Genomic DNA, 16,408 nt, shown 5'->3' on the forward strand with positions numbered 1-16,408 from the left:
TCTGAGAAAAGGTGGGGAGAGGCGTCGGAGAGAGGGGAGGAGGGGAGAGATATTTACCTGCAGGGGAGATACCACGATCACGAGAGGAGAGGGACCTTGATATCAAGACCTAAAAAAAATTATTTTGGAAATGGGACCTGCCTTGAGATAGATCCATTTTTGTGCTCTTGACCTGAATTTAAATCTAAGTCCATGAGTGTTTTGCATGGAAGTGGAGGTGCGGGACATGCTATATTTGGTAGTTTTTTGGCAGATAGGGTTTCCTGTTTCACTGTGTTTTAAAATAAAGCTGCCTGTGCAGATGAATTCTCTAGGGTGTTAAGTTGTAGGTCGCACACTCTTGGTGGGCAAATCCTGTGACGTGGCTGCTTAACAGTTCCAATCTGGTGAAGGTGAGTAATGGTTCATTTGTCGGGTATCTCAGTGTAAAATTTCCAGATAAACACAATCTACCCCAGTAAGTGCTAAAACTCAAAACAAGCAAACAAACAGAACAAAAAACCCAACCACATACTGCTAGAAAGCGTTCTTAAAATATTTTACATTTCCTTCTCTCTGCCAGTAGAGAATACGGACAGAATTCGAGTCTCTCTTGCTATCTCAGTCATCATTATGAGGGTAAATACTGCACCTCTGTTGTGTGATGGTGTCATTAGGGTCTGTTCATACGCGTGGGACTCACTGTCCCTAAACGTGCAGTGTCCCCAGACTGCTGTGTACTCTTTGTTCTTTTAAAGTTTGTCTCCTCTCTTGCACGTGTTACCCCTTGTACCACTACCACTGCATCGGCCCCTGGGAGCCCCTCTCCACCGCACCTCACCTCATATTTTACATCTAACTTGCCGTGCCCGGGGCATGAGATGGCACAGATTATTGGAGGGTGGCGTTAAAGCGAGAACAAATAGGCTGTGAATGCAGACCAGATGCCCCCATGAAAGTTCTCTCTTTAAGTCCTACTCTGTGCACTTTCTTGTTTATTTATTTATTTATGGCTATGTTGGGTCTTCGTTTCTGTGCGAGGGCTTTCTCTAGTTGCGGCGAGTGGGGGCCACTCTTCATCGCGGTGCGCAGGGCCTCTCACTATCGCAGCCTCCCTTGTTGCGGAGCACAAGCTCCAGACACACAGGCTCAGTAGTTGTGGCTCACGGGCCTGGTTGCTCCGCGGCATGTGGGATCTTCCCGGACCAGGGCTCGAACCCGTGTCCCCGGCATCGGCAGGCGGACTCTCAACCACTGCGCCAACCAGGGAAGCCCTGTGCACTTTCTGATACTTGGCATCTCTGGAGTGTGTCTGACTGAGGTTCCAACCTGTATTCTGGTTAGTTAAGGTTTCATGACAAGTGAGCTGTCATCCTGTGACTCATCGTGTACTGTTTTGAGCAACGACCCAGCCTCCGAGAATAAAAGGATGTCTAATCATCTCCAGTTTCCTGCCACGGTTGACGTCACTGTCATCGTCATTACCTTCAAGTCCATCGCGTTATTAAGTACCCGAAGTAGATAAGTTGCCAGACAAAACACGTTACGTAGATACAGTCCTTGGTGTCTCGGCGTCTGTCTTCTTTAAATAGATAACACAAAAATGGATCTAATTCGGACCAAGGTATTGATTGCCCTGCAGTAATAGATGGCTTTAACCAGCCATCTGAAAGCACAAGTGCGGCATCCCAATTGCTGAGGACCTGCTGCCTGTAGCAGACGTCCACTGTGTGAACTGGGTGCTGAGACCACAAGCAGAAATGTTACACACACACACAGAGAAATGTGTGTGAACATGATGGGGGCCCAGAGGAGCAGCATGTAACCTACTCAGGAGGTGGAGAAGTCAAAGAAAGATGAAGCATGGGCAAAGTCTTCGCTATTAGCTGGGTGAAGTGGGGGAGGGGCTGCTCTCAGGAGAGCCTGAGCTAGAAGGAGGGACAGGAAGAACCCTGGGGGGGCAGTGCTGAGTGGAGTTTGTGCATCAGGGAGTGACTGCAGTGACAGTGGACAGGGGCACAGGTTCTGCATGTGACGACGAGGGGCCTGGCGAGCAGGCAGAGGAGAGGGGCACTGGAGTTACGGATTAGGTCCTTCCTGTGGGCGTGTGTTGGGGGCACTGGAGTTACGGATTAGGTCCTTCCTGTGGGCATGTGTTGGGGGCACTGGAGTTACGGATTAGGTCCTTCCTGTGGGCGTATGTTGGGGGCACTGGAGTTATGAGCAGGAGGGGTTTGGGCTTGAACTAGGGTTGTGGCCTCATCTCTAGATTCTGGGAGCTGGATTTGAGAAATGTGTGTGAAATAAAATTCAAAAAGCTTGCTGATGGTCATAAAAAGAAACGAAATTGAGTTACTTGTAGTGAGGTGGATGGACCTAGAGTCTGTCATACAGAGTGAAGTAAGTCAGAAAGAGAAAAATAAATACCGTATGCTAACACATATATATGGAATCTAAGAAAAAAAAAAGTTTCTGAAGAACCTAGGGGCAGGACAGGAATAAAGATGTGCAGATGTAGAGAATGGACTTGAGGACACGGGGAGGGGGAAGGGTAAACTGTGACAAAGCGAGTGAGTGGCATGGACATATATACACTACCAAACGTAAAATAGATAGCTAGTGGGAAGCAGCCGCATAGCACAGGGAGATCAGCTCGGTGCTTTGTGACCACCTAGAGGGGTGGGGTAGGGAGGGTGGGAGGGAGACGCAAGAGGAAAGAGATATGGGAATATATGTATATGTGTAGCTGATTCACTTTGTTATACAGCAGAAACTAACACCGCACTGTAAAGCAATTATACTCCAATAAAGATGTTAAAAAAAAAAAAGCGTGCTGATGGATGTAGGCAGTGAGGAGAGGGGCGCAGTAAAGCGTGAGCCCTGGTCCCGAGTGCAGGTGCTGTCACAAATGGAAGGGTCACATTGGCGAGGAAGATAATGGATTCAGCTTTGTGAAGATGGCCAGGGAAGCACTGGTGGTCCAGGCTGAGTTCTCAGTATGACCTTGGAGAATCTGGGGTTGGAGGGTCCCACGGATTTGCTCTGTGAAAGTTGGAGACAGCAGCTGGCATTGCTGGGAATAGATAAGGTGGGAACAAAGGTTCTTCTCATTCAGCCAAAGTTAAACCTGACAAAAGAGGGAAATGTATGTTGCACCCTGATGGCAGGGGACTCTGTGACACTTTGAGGAAGGTGGGGCTCCTAGCTGAGCCCCACCCCCAAGCCCAGGCCCAGCTCTGGGGATGGTGGGTGGCAGCAGCCCAGCCTGTGGCAAGGCAGCCCCTCTGCAGACGCGGGCTCAGATCCGCCCTGCTGATTGGCCTGGGTCTTGTTCTGGGCCATCAGTGGCAGGCTTCCATCCATACCTCCAAGGGACTGCTACTCACCGGGGGTAGGGCCAGAGAAGAGGAACTTGTTTTTCTACAAAGTGACTTCTGGCTTTGAGACAAAAGAAAAAGAACAGTTTATCGCACACTTCATAACTCAGAAGCTGTGGATCAGCTGAGAAACAGGGAGGCACAAACGGACAGAGGAAAGAGGGAGGAAGGGAGGGGGAAGATACCTGAATAGTTTGTTCAGCTTGAAACACAGCGGAAAGGAAGAGAAAGTTACTCTTGTGCTGGTCCTTAATTAGGAAATTCACACTCTGGCCCCTAGGTCTCTCAGGGACCACGCTCTTCATCTTCTGAAGTGCTTTCTCTCTCATCAGAGATGGGTCAGGGTGATGACTGAAAAGGAGCAACAAAGGAGCAAACCGGTTGAGGTTTAAAGTTTTCTTAATTAGAAGAGCCGAGAGGAGACGAGTGAGGGCAATCCGAGTCTCCCCCAGTGTGGCTGCCACGGTCAGCACGCGGCGGGGGGGGGGGGGGCTCCTTAGCTTTATATGACTTGTAGTTTTTCTTTGTTGGGCACTGAACAGATTCCCTTCTCTGTTATTCAGTTGGGAGCATGTAGCCTGAGGATGGCGATTCGCTAGAGCCTGGCCAGCTCGTCTTTGCACAGCCCAAGATGAGGTATACAATTACTTCGGCAGCTCACCAGGCCTTTCAGCCCCTCGCTGTACACACAGCAGGAGGACAGGTTCATCCTCTCGAGCCTCGCCCCCTCCCCCTCCCCAATTCCTCCTTACCTGGATGAAATCCTGGTGTACACGGACCTAGCCTGCAAATAGAACGGCCAGCGCCTGTTACGTCATCAGGCCCGGCGAACCTCATTGGCAGAGAAGTTAAGAGTCTTATTTTAGACCCAGAGACTGGGCCCCCTGGATCCAGCTAGAACAGGTCTCTTCCAGCCTCAGCTGCCGGCCCTCCTCCCGCGCTTGCTGGGGCTTCAGAGGATGGACTGTTAAGAGGGAGCTTGCTGCTAAATGCAGGGTGAGCAGGACAACCTCACTGCTCTTCAGCTGGGAAAAGGAAGATGCTGACAACGCAGAGATCGCTTACCACCCAGCTAGCCGGTATTCTGCCCTCCGCACTGGCACATGCCGCCTTCCTAGTGGCTGCTAACCATTGTGCATCGGGCAGGAGCCGGTTATAAAAGACTCGGGCTGTTCCTCAGCCTCTCATCCTTTCCCCTTTGCTTCCCGTAGTCAGGGTTTAAAACCCGTGCTTTTATATCCCAGGTAGACCAAGTGTATTCCAAAGGATGTCTCAAGCTAGGCTAATACATTTCAACTAAGATGCTTTCTCTGCAAGCGGGAGGTTTAAACCTTCTGGGATAAAAGCCTTAATGCAGCGAACAGTGGTATAGATTTGATCCAGGAAGGCAGAGTAAATAAAATATTTGAAAAGACTAGCCTTCACTTTCGTGGTTAGGACCTACTGAACAACCAGAAAGGACGTTTTTTTTAGAAATTGAAAATCTGGACACATCATCTAGCAAAGCCTCCCCCCCCCCCCGATTTAATTATAAAAATTCACATCTGGTTATGCCTTTAAGGAATTTTTTTTTAATCAATTTTTTTTGGACAAAGTATTAACATATCTACCACAAACCTGTAAGATGACAGCAGGCTATAAATAGAATTTTTAGATATTTCAGTTCAGGGTTGCCTGAGAAGATTCACGTTCCCTACACTTTAGGGTCAAATTACAGATGCATAACCCCCCTGTGTGGAAATCTGAGTGCAAAAAGAGCGGTGAGAACTGAATTAAGATCTTGCTGTCTTCACGTTTGGCTACTGTGCCTGCCTTGATTTCACAATAATATGTTGCAGTCGTCCCTCCTACTTCCCCTGCTTGTCTCTGGTCTGCTGTCACGCTCAGCAGCTAAAATTCTAGTGATGGTTAATATCACCATCATTATTATCAACTTGGGGCTCTTAAGGGTCAGACATCCTTCCTTCTGGCGGCCTCAGTGTAGACCAGGCTCAGAACAAAACCGGGGTGTGGCGGGGTGGCCTGTGGTCCCCCTGGAGCGGTTCTGTGGGCCTCTCCTGAATACCCCTGCAGCTCCCACAAAGCAGCGCCTGGCAGCCAACGTCCGGGCCCTGGTTTCCTGTTCCGTGGTCGTCGCCTGGGCCGGGCCCCTGACGGCACACATTGAAACGCAAATGACGGCAGTAATTGGCTGAGAGAGAAACCAGGACGAGAGAGCGAGCAGTGCGGCGGGGAGTTAAGTGGCTAAGTGACAATTACCGCACTGCAGCCTCCGGGATCACGAGCTGCCGGCCGTTTGTTCTCGGTTTTAAAGGAGCAATAACACATTAATTGGAGGAGGGCGTCCCGGTTAACGTTGCCTCACCCGGTTTCTCCTCTGATTCTGCTTTGAGGAGGGGGAGTATAGGTGGCCTGGAGAAGGGTGGCTGTGCTGACTGCCTCCGCCCCCCCCCCCCCCCCCCCCCGACCTCCAGTCGGATTAGAATTTTGGAAATTTTTGCCCTGGATTCGGGTAAACCGGTAGTTGGTTTAGTGTGAAGATTTTGTTAAAAGCTCCCTAACGGGAGGGACAGGTTTAACTCTCCGTCACAAGATTCTGGTGTCTACATCAGGGAAAAGCAGGGCCTTAAAATCAGTTCAGGTTGCTTTCTTTCCCTCCAAGAAGTCCATTAACCCTCTGATTTGTTTGTTTGTTTTGTTTAAGTTTTACTGCAAAAGTGATCAATTAGCTAGATATAGCAATGAACAACAAAGAAGGTCCCTGCCCTTTGGGGAGCTTATAGTATGGTTTGAAGAGAAGGATAAGACATAAATAAAACCATGGTCTGTTGGGACTTCCCTGGTGGTCCAGTGGTTAAGACTCTGTGCTCCCAATGGGTGGTTTGTGGGTTCGATCCCTTGTTGGGGAACTAAGATCCCACATGCTGTGTGGTGCAGCCAAAAAGGAAAAAAACAAACAAAAACCATGATGTGTTGTTTTACTTGGAGTGGAGATCCATAATAAGGAGAAGTCTGGGGTCCTGCAGAAGGAGTGGGGAAAGAGGAAGTTGCAAACTAGTGTAGGCTGGGCTAGGCCTGCCCTGCTTTCTTTGAAAGGCCATTTCAACCCTGTTCTGGTCATAAACAACCATTAAGATGATTAGCTTGGACTAGAGGTAAGCAGACTAAACAAACGCAGGAACTAGTTGAGAAGCCTTTCTCTGTGTAATCTGCCTTTCTGCATTCAAACAGAGTTCTCAGGGTCTAAATACCTCACAAATACTGTCTAATGGACTCACTTTGGGTGGGTTGATTTCCTTCAGCCTAGCCTAGGTTTTACCAGCCATTCCCTTCTGGTTGAAAGCTTCTTTTGCCTTGTGCAGAGAACTGGTTATTTCAGGAACAGGCACTTGTCTGCTTTGGGACGTGTTTCTACCTGGAGGCCCAAACCTACAAAAATCAGCAAAATGATTACAGGAAAAAGTAGACCCTTCCTAGTGGCAAGTAGAAGCACAGTCCTTCTCTTGCCTAGTCTTGGGAGGCCTCGAGAAAAGCTTGCCTCTCAGCTGAGGCCAGATTTGTTGCAGGCCCTGAGTGCAGACTAGGAAGATACAGCTGGTTTTTTGCTATGCCCACTTCTTCGTGAGCTCACCAGGCAGACGTAGATATACTGGCTTGTGTAATTAGTAAAGGCTTTCTGTTCAATTTCTGAAGAAAGCCTGGATGAGAATTTGTGGAATCACATTAGTAGTAGCTAATGAATAAGACCGTCCAAGAAGATGAACAGATTGCTCCTTTAAATAAACTTTCCTACACAGGATCTTAGCGTTGCGGTAAGAATTAGACTGTCTAGATTTGCTTTCTGACTCAGCCACCTGCTAGCCATTTGACCTTGAGAAATTGTTTAATCTCTCAGTTTCTCGACTGTCAAATGAGGATAGCATAACCCATTTCAGGATTGTTCTGAAAAGTAGATGAGTTCCTGTAGCACTCAGTAAGGCTGTATGTGAGCACTTACAACAGTGCCTGGAACATAGTAAGTGCTAATTAAATGTTAGCTGCTGTGGTTACTGCTGTGTTGCTGTTATTATTCATGTTCTGTCCCTCATATCTTCGGTATGAATCACAAGAGTGATAACATTCTAACATTCCGTGAACACGGGGGGTGGGGGGGGGGGGGGGGGGTGGGGGGGGGGGGTGGGGCGGGAGCTGGGCAGCCCAAGAATCATTCCCTCTTGGGTTCATTTTACTTTTTTATTGTTAGGTGTGCCACACTGGAAAATTAGCTTCACAGAAAGGATTCCGTAGACTGTTTGTCTAAAGGTTAAAAACAACAATAGCACCACAAAAACAAGCAGCAAATTACTTGGATACAAACTTGGTTCATCAGTCTTGGAACAAAATGGTGTCAGCAAATATAGAAGGTCAATGTTATTCTTGGGGGAAACTCCATTATGTTGTCGAAAATTGCATTGGATATGGAGAAATATGTTTTTTAATACCTTGGATCATGTGATTCACGTACAGCAAAATTCACTCGTTTCGGTGTACTGTTCTGTGAATTTTGACAACATAACCACCACGATTAAGACACAGGACAATTCCATTGCTATACCTCCAAAGAAAATTTCTTCATGCTACCCTTTTGTAGTCAAACCCTCCCCCCCACCACCTTTAATCCCTAGCAGCCACTGATCTGTTCTCTACTCCTAGTTTTGCCTTTTCCAGAGTGTCATGTGAAGGTAATCATAGAGTATGTAGCCTTTTGAGTCTTTCTTCACTTGGCATAATGCATTTGAGATTCATTCATGCTGTTGTGGGTATCAGCGAAAAGCTTATTTTTAACTCACAAATCATTGAATTGAATTTTAGAGCTGGATGCAAGCTTAAAGATCAGCGCCAAACCCTCTTATTTCCCAGGTGAAGTAACAGACCCCTAGGGTGAAGTGACTTGCCCAAGGTCATGAAGCTAATTAAAGAAAGAGCATGAATTTGGAATTTCCTACAATTAGTCCAGGCAGCATCTGCTAAATCATGCTGGGATTAAGAAAAATGGGTAGCTGATGTCAGGGGGGAGATCCATTCTTCTTCTTATTTTTGGTCAAGATCTGATCAGGCAAACTAAGCCTTATTTATGATAATTTTGGAAGAAGTAGATTTCGAAGGGTTGTAATTTCTTTAGAAAGTATATGGATTAGTCTCTTAGTAACACATTTCTTTCTGTGGCACATCAGTATGTTAATTATGATTTGGTAATAGAGCTTAGCCTGAAGGCCTATTATTTATTTGATGTTTACAGCATGTTCTAATTTATAGGAGTGTCCTGAATATTGCTATCTTCCTCTCAGTTGACCTTTTAATACCAATATGTTTCTAGGTGGCTTTTTCTGGAGCATGCAGCTAGCGGATCCAGGTTGGAATTAAGAGCTATCAGTTCCTTAATTCATTTGTTAAACAATTACTTGTGGAAATTCTACTACATAGAAGAACTGAACCACGGGAGATATAATTAAGACACTGTTTTTTAAGAAGCTTACATTTGAATGGGTACTAAGAACTGGGTACACGAGAAACTCTAATTCAAATTAGTTCTTTTGAATACACTCAAAATCTTGCTAAGCACTATGAAGAAGTAAAGGTGATAATGCAAACTCCCTTTCCTCAAGAAGCTTACAAATACCAAAGAGAGATACAAATAGAGTGCTATTGGAAATGTGGTTTCTTGGTTGGGAACCAGCTGCGATGTGTTTTAGTGATGCATAAAGCCCCCCAGAATTTTGTGCCAGGGACGGACAGGTCAGGTCTGTGCTATAGGAGATTTATCTGGTAGCAGCTCATGGGATGGATGGAGAGCCAGAGACTGGAAGCTGGGAAGCAAGCTTGCAGGGAAATGCATCGGTCTGAACAGAAGTGAGGAAAGCCAACCCACTGGGGCAGTGGGATTGGAAAGGAAAAGGTGTTTTGGAGGTAGAAGAACTGGTTGAAAGAGGGAGCATTCAAAGAAGATTATGAGATTGTGCCCTGGGTGACTGGAGGGGCCGTCCTGATGTGATGGACAAATTAGGGTGTCTGGGAGAAGGGGGTGGGTGGTAAGTGGATGGTGGAGAATAGTAAGCCAGGGAAGGGAAAAGGCTTTCTCCCTTTGTTCCTAGGTCAATTTTGTGCCAACAAAATTTTATGGGAATTATTTTGCATATGGGGCAACCTGTTAATAAGTATTTATGATTGACTGTTACTCATTTCTAGAAGGCTAAATATTTCCCATTTTCCTTAATATAATTCCTTAAGAATTGTGGTTTTTGTCCTCAAGAGTTGATGGCATAGTTAGTTATGATCAGACAATGATTTTTGACCCCTTTTCCTACTGATGGCATGATTCATTGCTTAAAAACAGGCAGTGTGAGTAGTGAAGAAGACAGTTTTTACATAGGGTGGAATACAGACTGTAAATTATCACTCTGAAAAGGGCACACCTTAGTTAGGAGTTAAAGGAACACATGTTAAGACAACTTGAGGATGAAGTTGCATGCCTAGAAGACTGAAAAAGTAAATAGAAGTTTTAAACCCAGGGTTGATCAAAATGTGGGAAACCATCTTCGCTTACACTTTGTTGATACTTCTGTAAATGAATACGATATATGCAGAGAAAAATCTTGCTTTAAGTAAAAAAGAGCTAAAATGTGACTTTTCATAGCCTTCTAGAAAACCCCAAATACTTGTAAAGATGGAGTTTCTTGTGGCAGCATTATTTACAACTGTGAAGAACTAAGAACGGTACAAATCTCCAAATAACAGAATGTTGAGGCAAATATTGCTTAATATTTTATTTTATTTGGATATTTTATTTGGCTTAGGATGGGATGCTATGACAGGCCTGAGTATCTAAAATAATATTCAGTGACGAGATGTACAAGGTAGATGGACCCTCTGCTGAGTAGCAGAGAACATGCTTGCTAAAGGAATCTAGTCACACAAAAAAATGGAAGTTTGTAATACGGGGAAGGGATTGGTAGAAGAGTCCGTTTTGTGTTTTCATTTTTTTCCTGAGTCAAATGGGGGCATAGTCAAAAAACAGGAAGAAAATTTCTAGTGAAGTAGTTTACTGTTCATTACTTTGTCTCCTCCCCCCTTCTTTTCTCTCTCTCTCTCCTCCTTCCCCTTTTTAAGTGGTTCAAGTTCCATTTATATTTACTGTATATTCTCCAGACAGAGTAGTATGACAAATTAACCCTATCAGTGAGAGTCTGAAAGCTGGTACTTCAGCTATGATTCTGTCATACCTGAATGATCTGGAGCTAGTCACATAATTTTTGATATTTTAAACTTCCTGATCTTCTCTGTCTCACACTGATGTAGAAGACCATTGAAATAAAACAGGTAAAATCACTTGAAGCATCTTGACAATTAAATAGTATATTGTTTAACTCTATTGTGAGACAAAAGAAGATAAAAGAAATGGATACTAGAGATGAACTGGTGAGAGTTTTGAGTCTGAAAATGTATGTTTACCAAAGTGGAATTAAAGAAAGAAAAGTTGCAGTGGATACTGAGGGGAAGGTCTTAGGGCCACACTTATGAGGCAGAGCCCACATGGGGACATTAGAACCCTCTGTGAACATCAGCTAGTCCCAACTTAGAGCGACTTTGGACACCTCCATGAAGCTTTTAATGTTTTATGTATGTATAGAAAGATGCTCTTATATTGGAAAATAAACATTCATGGCTGGCCTTTAAGAGCTGTTACTTAGATTCAGAAAAGACATGCTGAATCCCAAAAGAGAAAGCATCCTGGTGAAATGGAAAGTTTATATGAGTTTAGTTAGGGCCAGAATTTCCTTTAGTAAAGTAAATTTAGACCCGTAGTAGTTAAAGGAGAAAGCATAAGTATTGACAAAAATATTAGAGGCCTAAGAAACTGCCTGTAGGACAAATGGACACAGGTGTAAAATAATTTTAAATGATGGTTTTCAGCACACCTGGAGCTAGAGTTTCTGGGAAAATGTGACTCTAAATGAAGATAGCTCTACCCAACAGGTAGGATTTTGCGTGTTCCTAAACAACTTGGGTGCCTCATTTTTCATTTTGAAACTGTCCTGTAAATTAAAACTACAAGGTACATGTTGGCTAAGCATGCTCTTGGGTGAGAGATAAGAAAAGAAATCGGAAGTATTTTCAGAATTCCCAGTTCCATACAGTGTGTCGCGTGCTTTGACCAAGTAGCTCTAAAAACACGACTTTTCTAAGTAGCTTGTGTCTGGGCACAGAGAGTAGGAGTCATTAAGAAGTGGGAGGGACCAGGGCAGAGACCCATCTTCTGCTTTCCTTTTCCAGAGAGAGTCAAATAGGGCTGAGTAGGGAGCCCTTTTGGCTTATGATTGGGGAGTACAAGTGGCTCAGGTAACCAGGGGCGGGGAATGAAGTAATGGTCCTGAGTTTTAGGAGGGCACCCTTGAGCCCGGGCTCTGTCCCCTGTGAAACTGATCCAAACTAGGAGTGTCCTTTGAAGTTACTGGATGCTCTGCTGGGACCAGCCCTGTGATCTGCAAAGCAAGATGAAGAGCTGGTCCCAAATGTTTAACTACTACCTATTACCTGTTTGTTAAGAGCTTGGGAAGAAATAAGCAAAGACAAGAACAGGTTAGACAGCAGCTAGTTAGATCTTTCAGCTTCTCTATACTATGGCTGGAATGTAAACAAATCCTCGATTTGGTGAACTTGTTCACATCCTGCTAACAGCTTGGTTGTGGTCCTGGGAGCAGATCCTCAGATGCAGAAAGCTTTAGAGAGGACTTAAAAAGGGAGCATTTGCAAATTATCACTCAGCCACTGCAGCCCCAGAAACGGTAGCAATCACACACAGCAAACTGTGTGAACTGTCCTTTTAAAAATAATATTTTCTAAGGTTACTATTGGACTAGGTGGTTAATTGTAGGGGAAAAAAATCTTAGCATTTTAAATATTAGACCTTTGTATTTTCCCCATTTTTGATAAAACCTTGAACCTCATGTGTTCAAGGCATGATTTAGTCCACAAAGTAGATTAAAGGATTCTCTCTCTCTGGAAAAATAAGGCTTGTTTATGGGGTCCAAAATTTGTTGCTAAAAAAGTTCCTCTTTTTTCTTCTTTATGAGTCTTTTTCATTTTGGAGGTCAGGAAATAAATGCTGGTTTGAGGTCATAGTAACTTGAAGTGAAAAGCAGAATCTCAGGAATAAAGTGACGGGAAATGAGGTGATGGGGGAAATCTGAGACATAAACACTCAGATACAGGAAGCTGGAGGATTTAGGAAGAAATAAACTGCAAAATGGCTGATGTACCAGTAACAGTGTGTAATGAGATCAACAATATTTCAGTTGTCTTTGAGGAGTCTGATCTTTAGAACGAGAGAGTGCCAACTTTACGCACTTTACTGGCGTATACACGCATATCACGTTGCTCATATGACAGCAAATCATCAAAAATAGTTGAGAGAAGTTCTGTAAACAAGTACAACATTGAAATGATTGTAACAAGACAAATAAACAGAGCTTTAAAGTTGTGTATGCCGCTAACGGCTAAATATCTGAGTGATCATTGATCCTTAGCTTGTCCAGTCATTTATATTTTCGCTAAGAGTTTGGAAAAGTTTCTCTTAAGTGCATATTACAGGATAATGGTAGTCATTCATTCATTCATTCATTCATCCATTCTTACTGATTGCTGAGTGTTGGCGACATATCTGCAGAAATGAGGAGATGGGTTTGGCCATTCTCTGCTGGCAGCACCTGGTATTCCTAGGGCTGAGGTCCACTGTCAGCAGGTTGGTTTTTTAAAAATCCTAGAGTCTTCCTTTTGCCAGTTGACTCCTCTGAAGGCTGCAGGAGCCCGTGTGTGGGAGAGAAATTGGGTCTGGAGGGGACCAAGTGCCTGTTAACAGCTTGGGACAGACGGGGACTGGCTAGATGATTTTAAAACACAAGCAAACCCCCAAATCCTGCCATGAACAATACATCATTTGGCTTAGTTAAAACAGGGAAGACTTAGGGGAACCTTCTGGTAAAACTAAAGAATAACTGGAGTTTCCAGAGAGGTGGATGGCGACCTAGTGGCATAACTTTTCCAGATGGATCTGCATATGAGAAAGAGAACACGATTCAGGGAAGTCTTAGTGTCAGGCCTGAGGACCCCAGATGACCTTTATGTGCAAACAAGGAGCATATTCGTCTGGATTTCTTCTTTTTCTTCTGACTATTAGGATTCCATATGACTATTAGATATTCCAAATCTGGCCCAGGGCAGGAAGGATGAAGGTATATTGAAATGGGATGGGGTGGGAGTATCCATTGATTCAGACATGATTTGCTGAGTATCAGCTGTATGGATAAATGTAGGAGGTATTTTCTTCCCATACCTAAGGAGAACGGGCAATATGGGGAAGAATAAGAGAAATCCTTTACTGCTTCTAAAAAGGCAAGGCCTTTTTCTGAAGGTGAGCTGTGAGGCAGGGGAAAGAGCTGAGACCTGAGGGTTTTTTTCAGTTTTTTACTCACTACCCAGATTGTTTGGGAAAATCACTTGGCCATCCTGAGCCTTAGTTTCCTTTTCCATAAGATGGGACTAATCATTTCTACCCTTCTCCCTGCTAGATTTGTTGTGAATACGAAATGAAACTGATCGTAGAAAGAATGCAGAGTAGACTGTTAAGCGCTATATGCACGTGGCAGAGGACTGTTATTAAAAAAGTAATAATAACGACATACCCCTTTTACTGGAGTTGTTGGCTGGCCTCACCTGTTTTCGGAGATTTCCTGCTGGATGGAGCCTCAGGAGCACAGCTGACTTGTAAACAGAACCTTTTCTGGTTCCTTTTGATTTTAGGGCTGTTGGTACGAGCTGAGTCCCAGTGGGGCCCAAGAGTCTCACTCTGGTCTCCAACTTCAGGGTGTATTTGTAGCAGCTTTGAGAAGTCCCCAGTTCAGTTGCTTTTGAAAAACTCCCTAAGTGGTTTTAGTTCTGATCTGGGGAAAGCCCGGTGGGTGCTTCAGTCACTGCCTCATTTGAACCTTCACCTCCCGACATCCGTCACTGAGATGGACTTGGCTTGTGATGTTAGATGTCACGTGCAGAGGACTCTGGTGGTCTTCCATGGATGCAGGCTTTTGGCCATGGTAACGGCACTGACTGTGGGCAGAGCCCTATGTGAGGCCCAAGAGGCTACAGGTAAGGAGGGAGGCCGTGAGATACCAATGGAAAGAAACCCTTGCTCACATTCTGTTGCGGCCGTTCCATCCTGCAGGCCTGACTCTCCTCTCAGAGTGAGCATCGCTGCTTTACCATGTAGTGTGTTGTGTCTCTGTATAGCTTGTTTTAAATTAGACCAGGCCTGCAAAATGAAAGGGAAGAAAGGGAAGAATTTCACTTTGAGAACATATGGAGATGACCAAACTCATCCCACTTGGGCCCCCCGGGCAGAATAAACTTGCACTGCTAGTGGTGAACAGCAGTGTGCCATAAAACGTTCTTTTCTTGAACCCTTTTGACTGGGAAGGAGGCACAAGGGGAAAACACAGCAGGAATTCTTTCTCTTCAGCTGCTTCCTACTCTTGCTTACATTCACTCAACAGATCTTATTGGGCTGCTACTGTGTGTGTGAGAGACAGAGAGAGATAGAGCCTGTGTTTTATGGACGAGACTGATTAGCTTGGGCCCGGTTTTTGTTGTCATTGGTGGGGCCGTGGATCCTATTTTATGTTTACTGCCCTTTCACATTTCTTAAAAGGAGTCTTCAAAGCAGAAAGTCCTATTCTCAAGACAGGTTTCTGGGCAGTAAAGTTGACAGGGTTTAACATCGGGAAAGTAAACCTCATAGAAAAAGAAAGCAGGATAAGTAACTCCAGCTCCATTCCGCAAAGGCCTTTGATGGGAAAAGGGGCCTGTTTATGAAGATCTCGGGGCAGGTCTGCACCGTTCACATCCTCAGTGGTGTAGGGCGTGGAGTCTGTTTCTTACCTTCCCCGTAGATGACCCCCGCGTCTGTGGGAGCGGCTGAATATTAAAGCTGTTCATAAGATCATGCCAGTGAGACCTGAGTGTTTACTGACAGGATTTCTCAGATTGGGTCCCTGTCGACTTGTTTTCACCTCCCCATCTACTTCTCCCCGGCTCACCCAGTCTCAGAGCCCCTGTCTTCTTCAGCCAACCAGTGCCTGCACATTTAGTGCAATTAGCATTTACATATTGAACTTGAACTTGACTTACTGTCACCAAGGCAATAGCTGAAAGGTTTTATTTCAGTAAACACTCACTGTTGGTAAATAATGGGAGTGTAGTCTCGTGTGGTCCCCAGGCATACTGTTTTTCTTCTCAGTGATGAGACAGTGAGTCAGGGAAGATCGTGCTGCTGGGACTTCAGGAGTGGGTTGTAGATGTGTGTTTACACTTGTGCTCGTGTACAAATGTGAATGTATATTTTGGGTTTTTTTGATGTGCTTAATGTTATGACAGGGACATCTTTTATGCCCACACCTCCTCATAAACCGATTGCTAGGGGAAAAAGATATCTAGGCAGAGGAAGCCTCAAATATTTTTAGAAGATAAAAATCGTATTGCTATAACTACAGAGAGTAAAACAAAAAATAAAGAAGAGGTCGAGAATGTAAAGCGGTCCAGGTATTGTAACACATTCCTTTACAGTAAGGCATGGGAGAGAAATGCACCCATCTAGCCGTTCATGTATTTTGCGTTTAATGATGTGTAAATATTTGGCTGTGCTTAAGCATTAAAACTCTTAATTCCTTTTCCTCTGGAGTAGACTGTTATATTCAGAATCCTTTTTTACATACAAACAAACAGAAAGATTATGTGGGGTTTTGCCTTACGTGGACTAGATCAACAGCTTAAAACCAGGGGTGGGGTTGAGGGGAATCAGCGTCTTCAGCTAAAGTAGCCATCACGTCTTGCTTCTCTCATCATTTTCTGCACCAGCCCGGCAGCCTTCTGCATCGGGGAAACATAAATCAAAGGTCAAAACTGAACAATGGAAAATTTCTTGTATTTTCTTAACTCGATGTTGAGAGCTTACCATCTACAATTTT

The 16,408-nt window shown here is 44.7% G+C and overlaps 1 protein-coding gene and 1 long non-coding RNA gene across 3 annotated transcripts in view; one reads left to right on the top strand and one right to left on the bottom strand.

Moving 5' to 3' along the window:
- The window catches only part of MAML3 (mastermind like transcriptional coactivator 3), a 440,736-nt gene that overhangs the window by 62,437 nt on the left and 361,891 nt on the right, over positions 1–16,408 (top strand). The window lies entirely within an intron of this gene.
- Positions 2,771–4,727, bottom strand: LOC116753877. The gene is made up of 4 exons (XR_004349897.1): positions 4,109–4,727; positions 3,542–3,707; positions 3,366–3,417; positions 2,771–3,106 (listed from the first exon to the last, which is right to left on the bottom strand). It is a non-coding gene; the product is annotated as an uncharacterized LOC116753877 (long non-coding RNA).

This window comes from Phocoena sinus, chromosome 5 (genome assembly GCF_008692025.1).
Source record: "Phocoena sinus isolate mPhoSin1 chromosome 5, mPhoSin1.pri, whole genome shotgun sequence".
Classification (NCBI taxonomy): Eukaryota; Metazoa; Chordata; class Mammalia; order Artiodactyla; family Phocoenidae; genus Phocoena; species Phocoena sinus.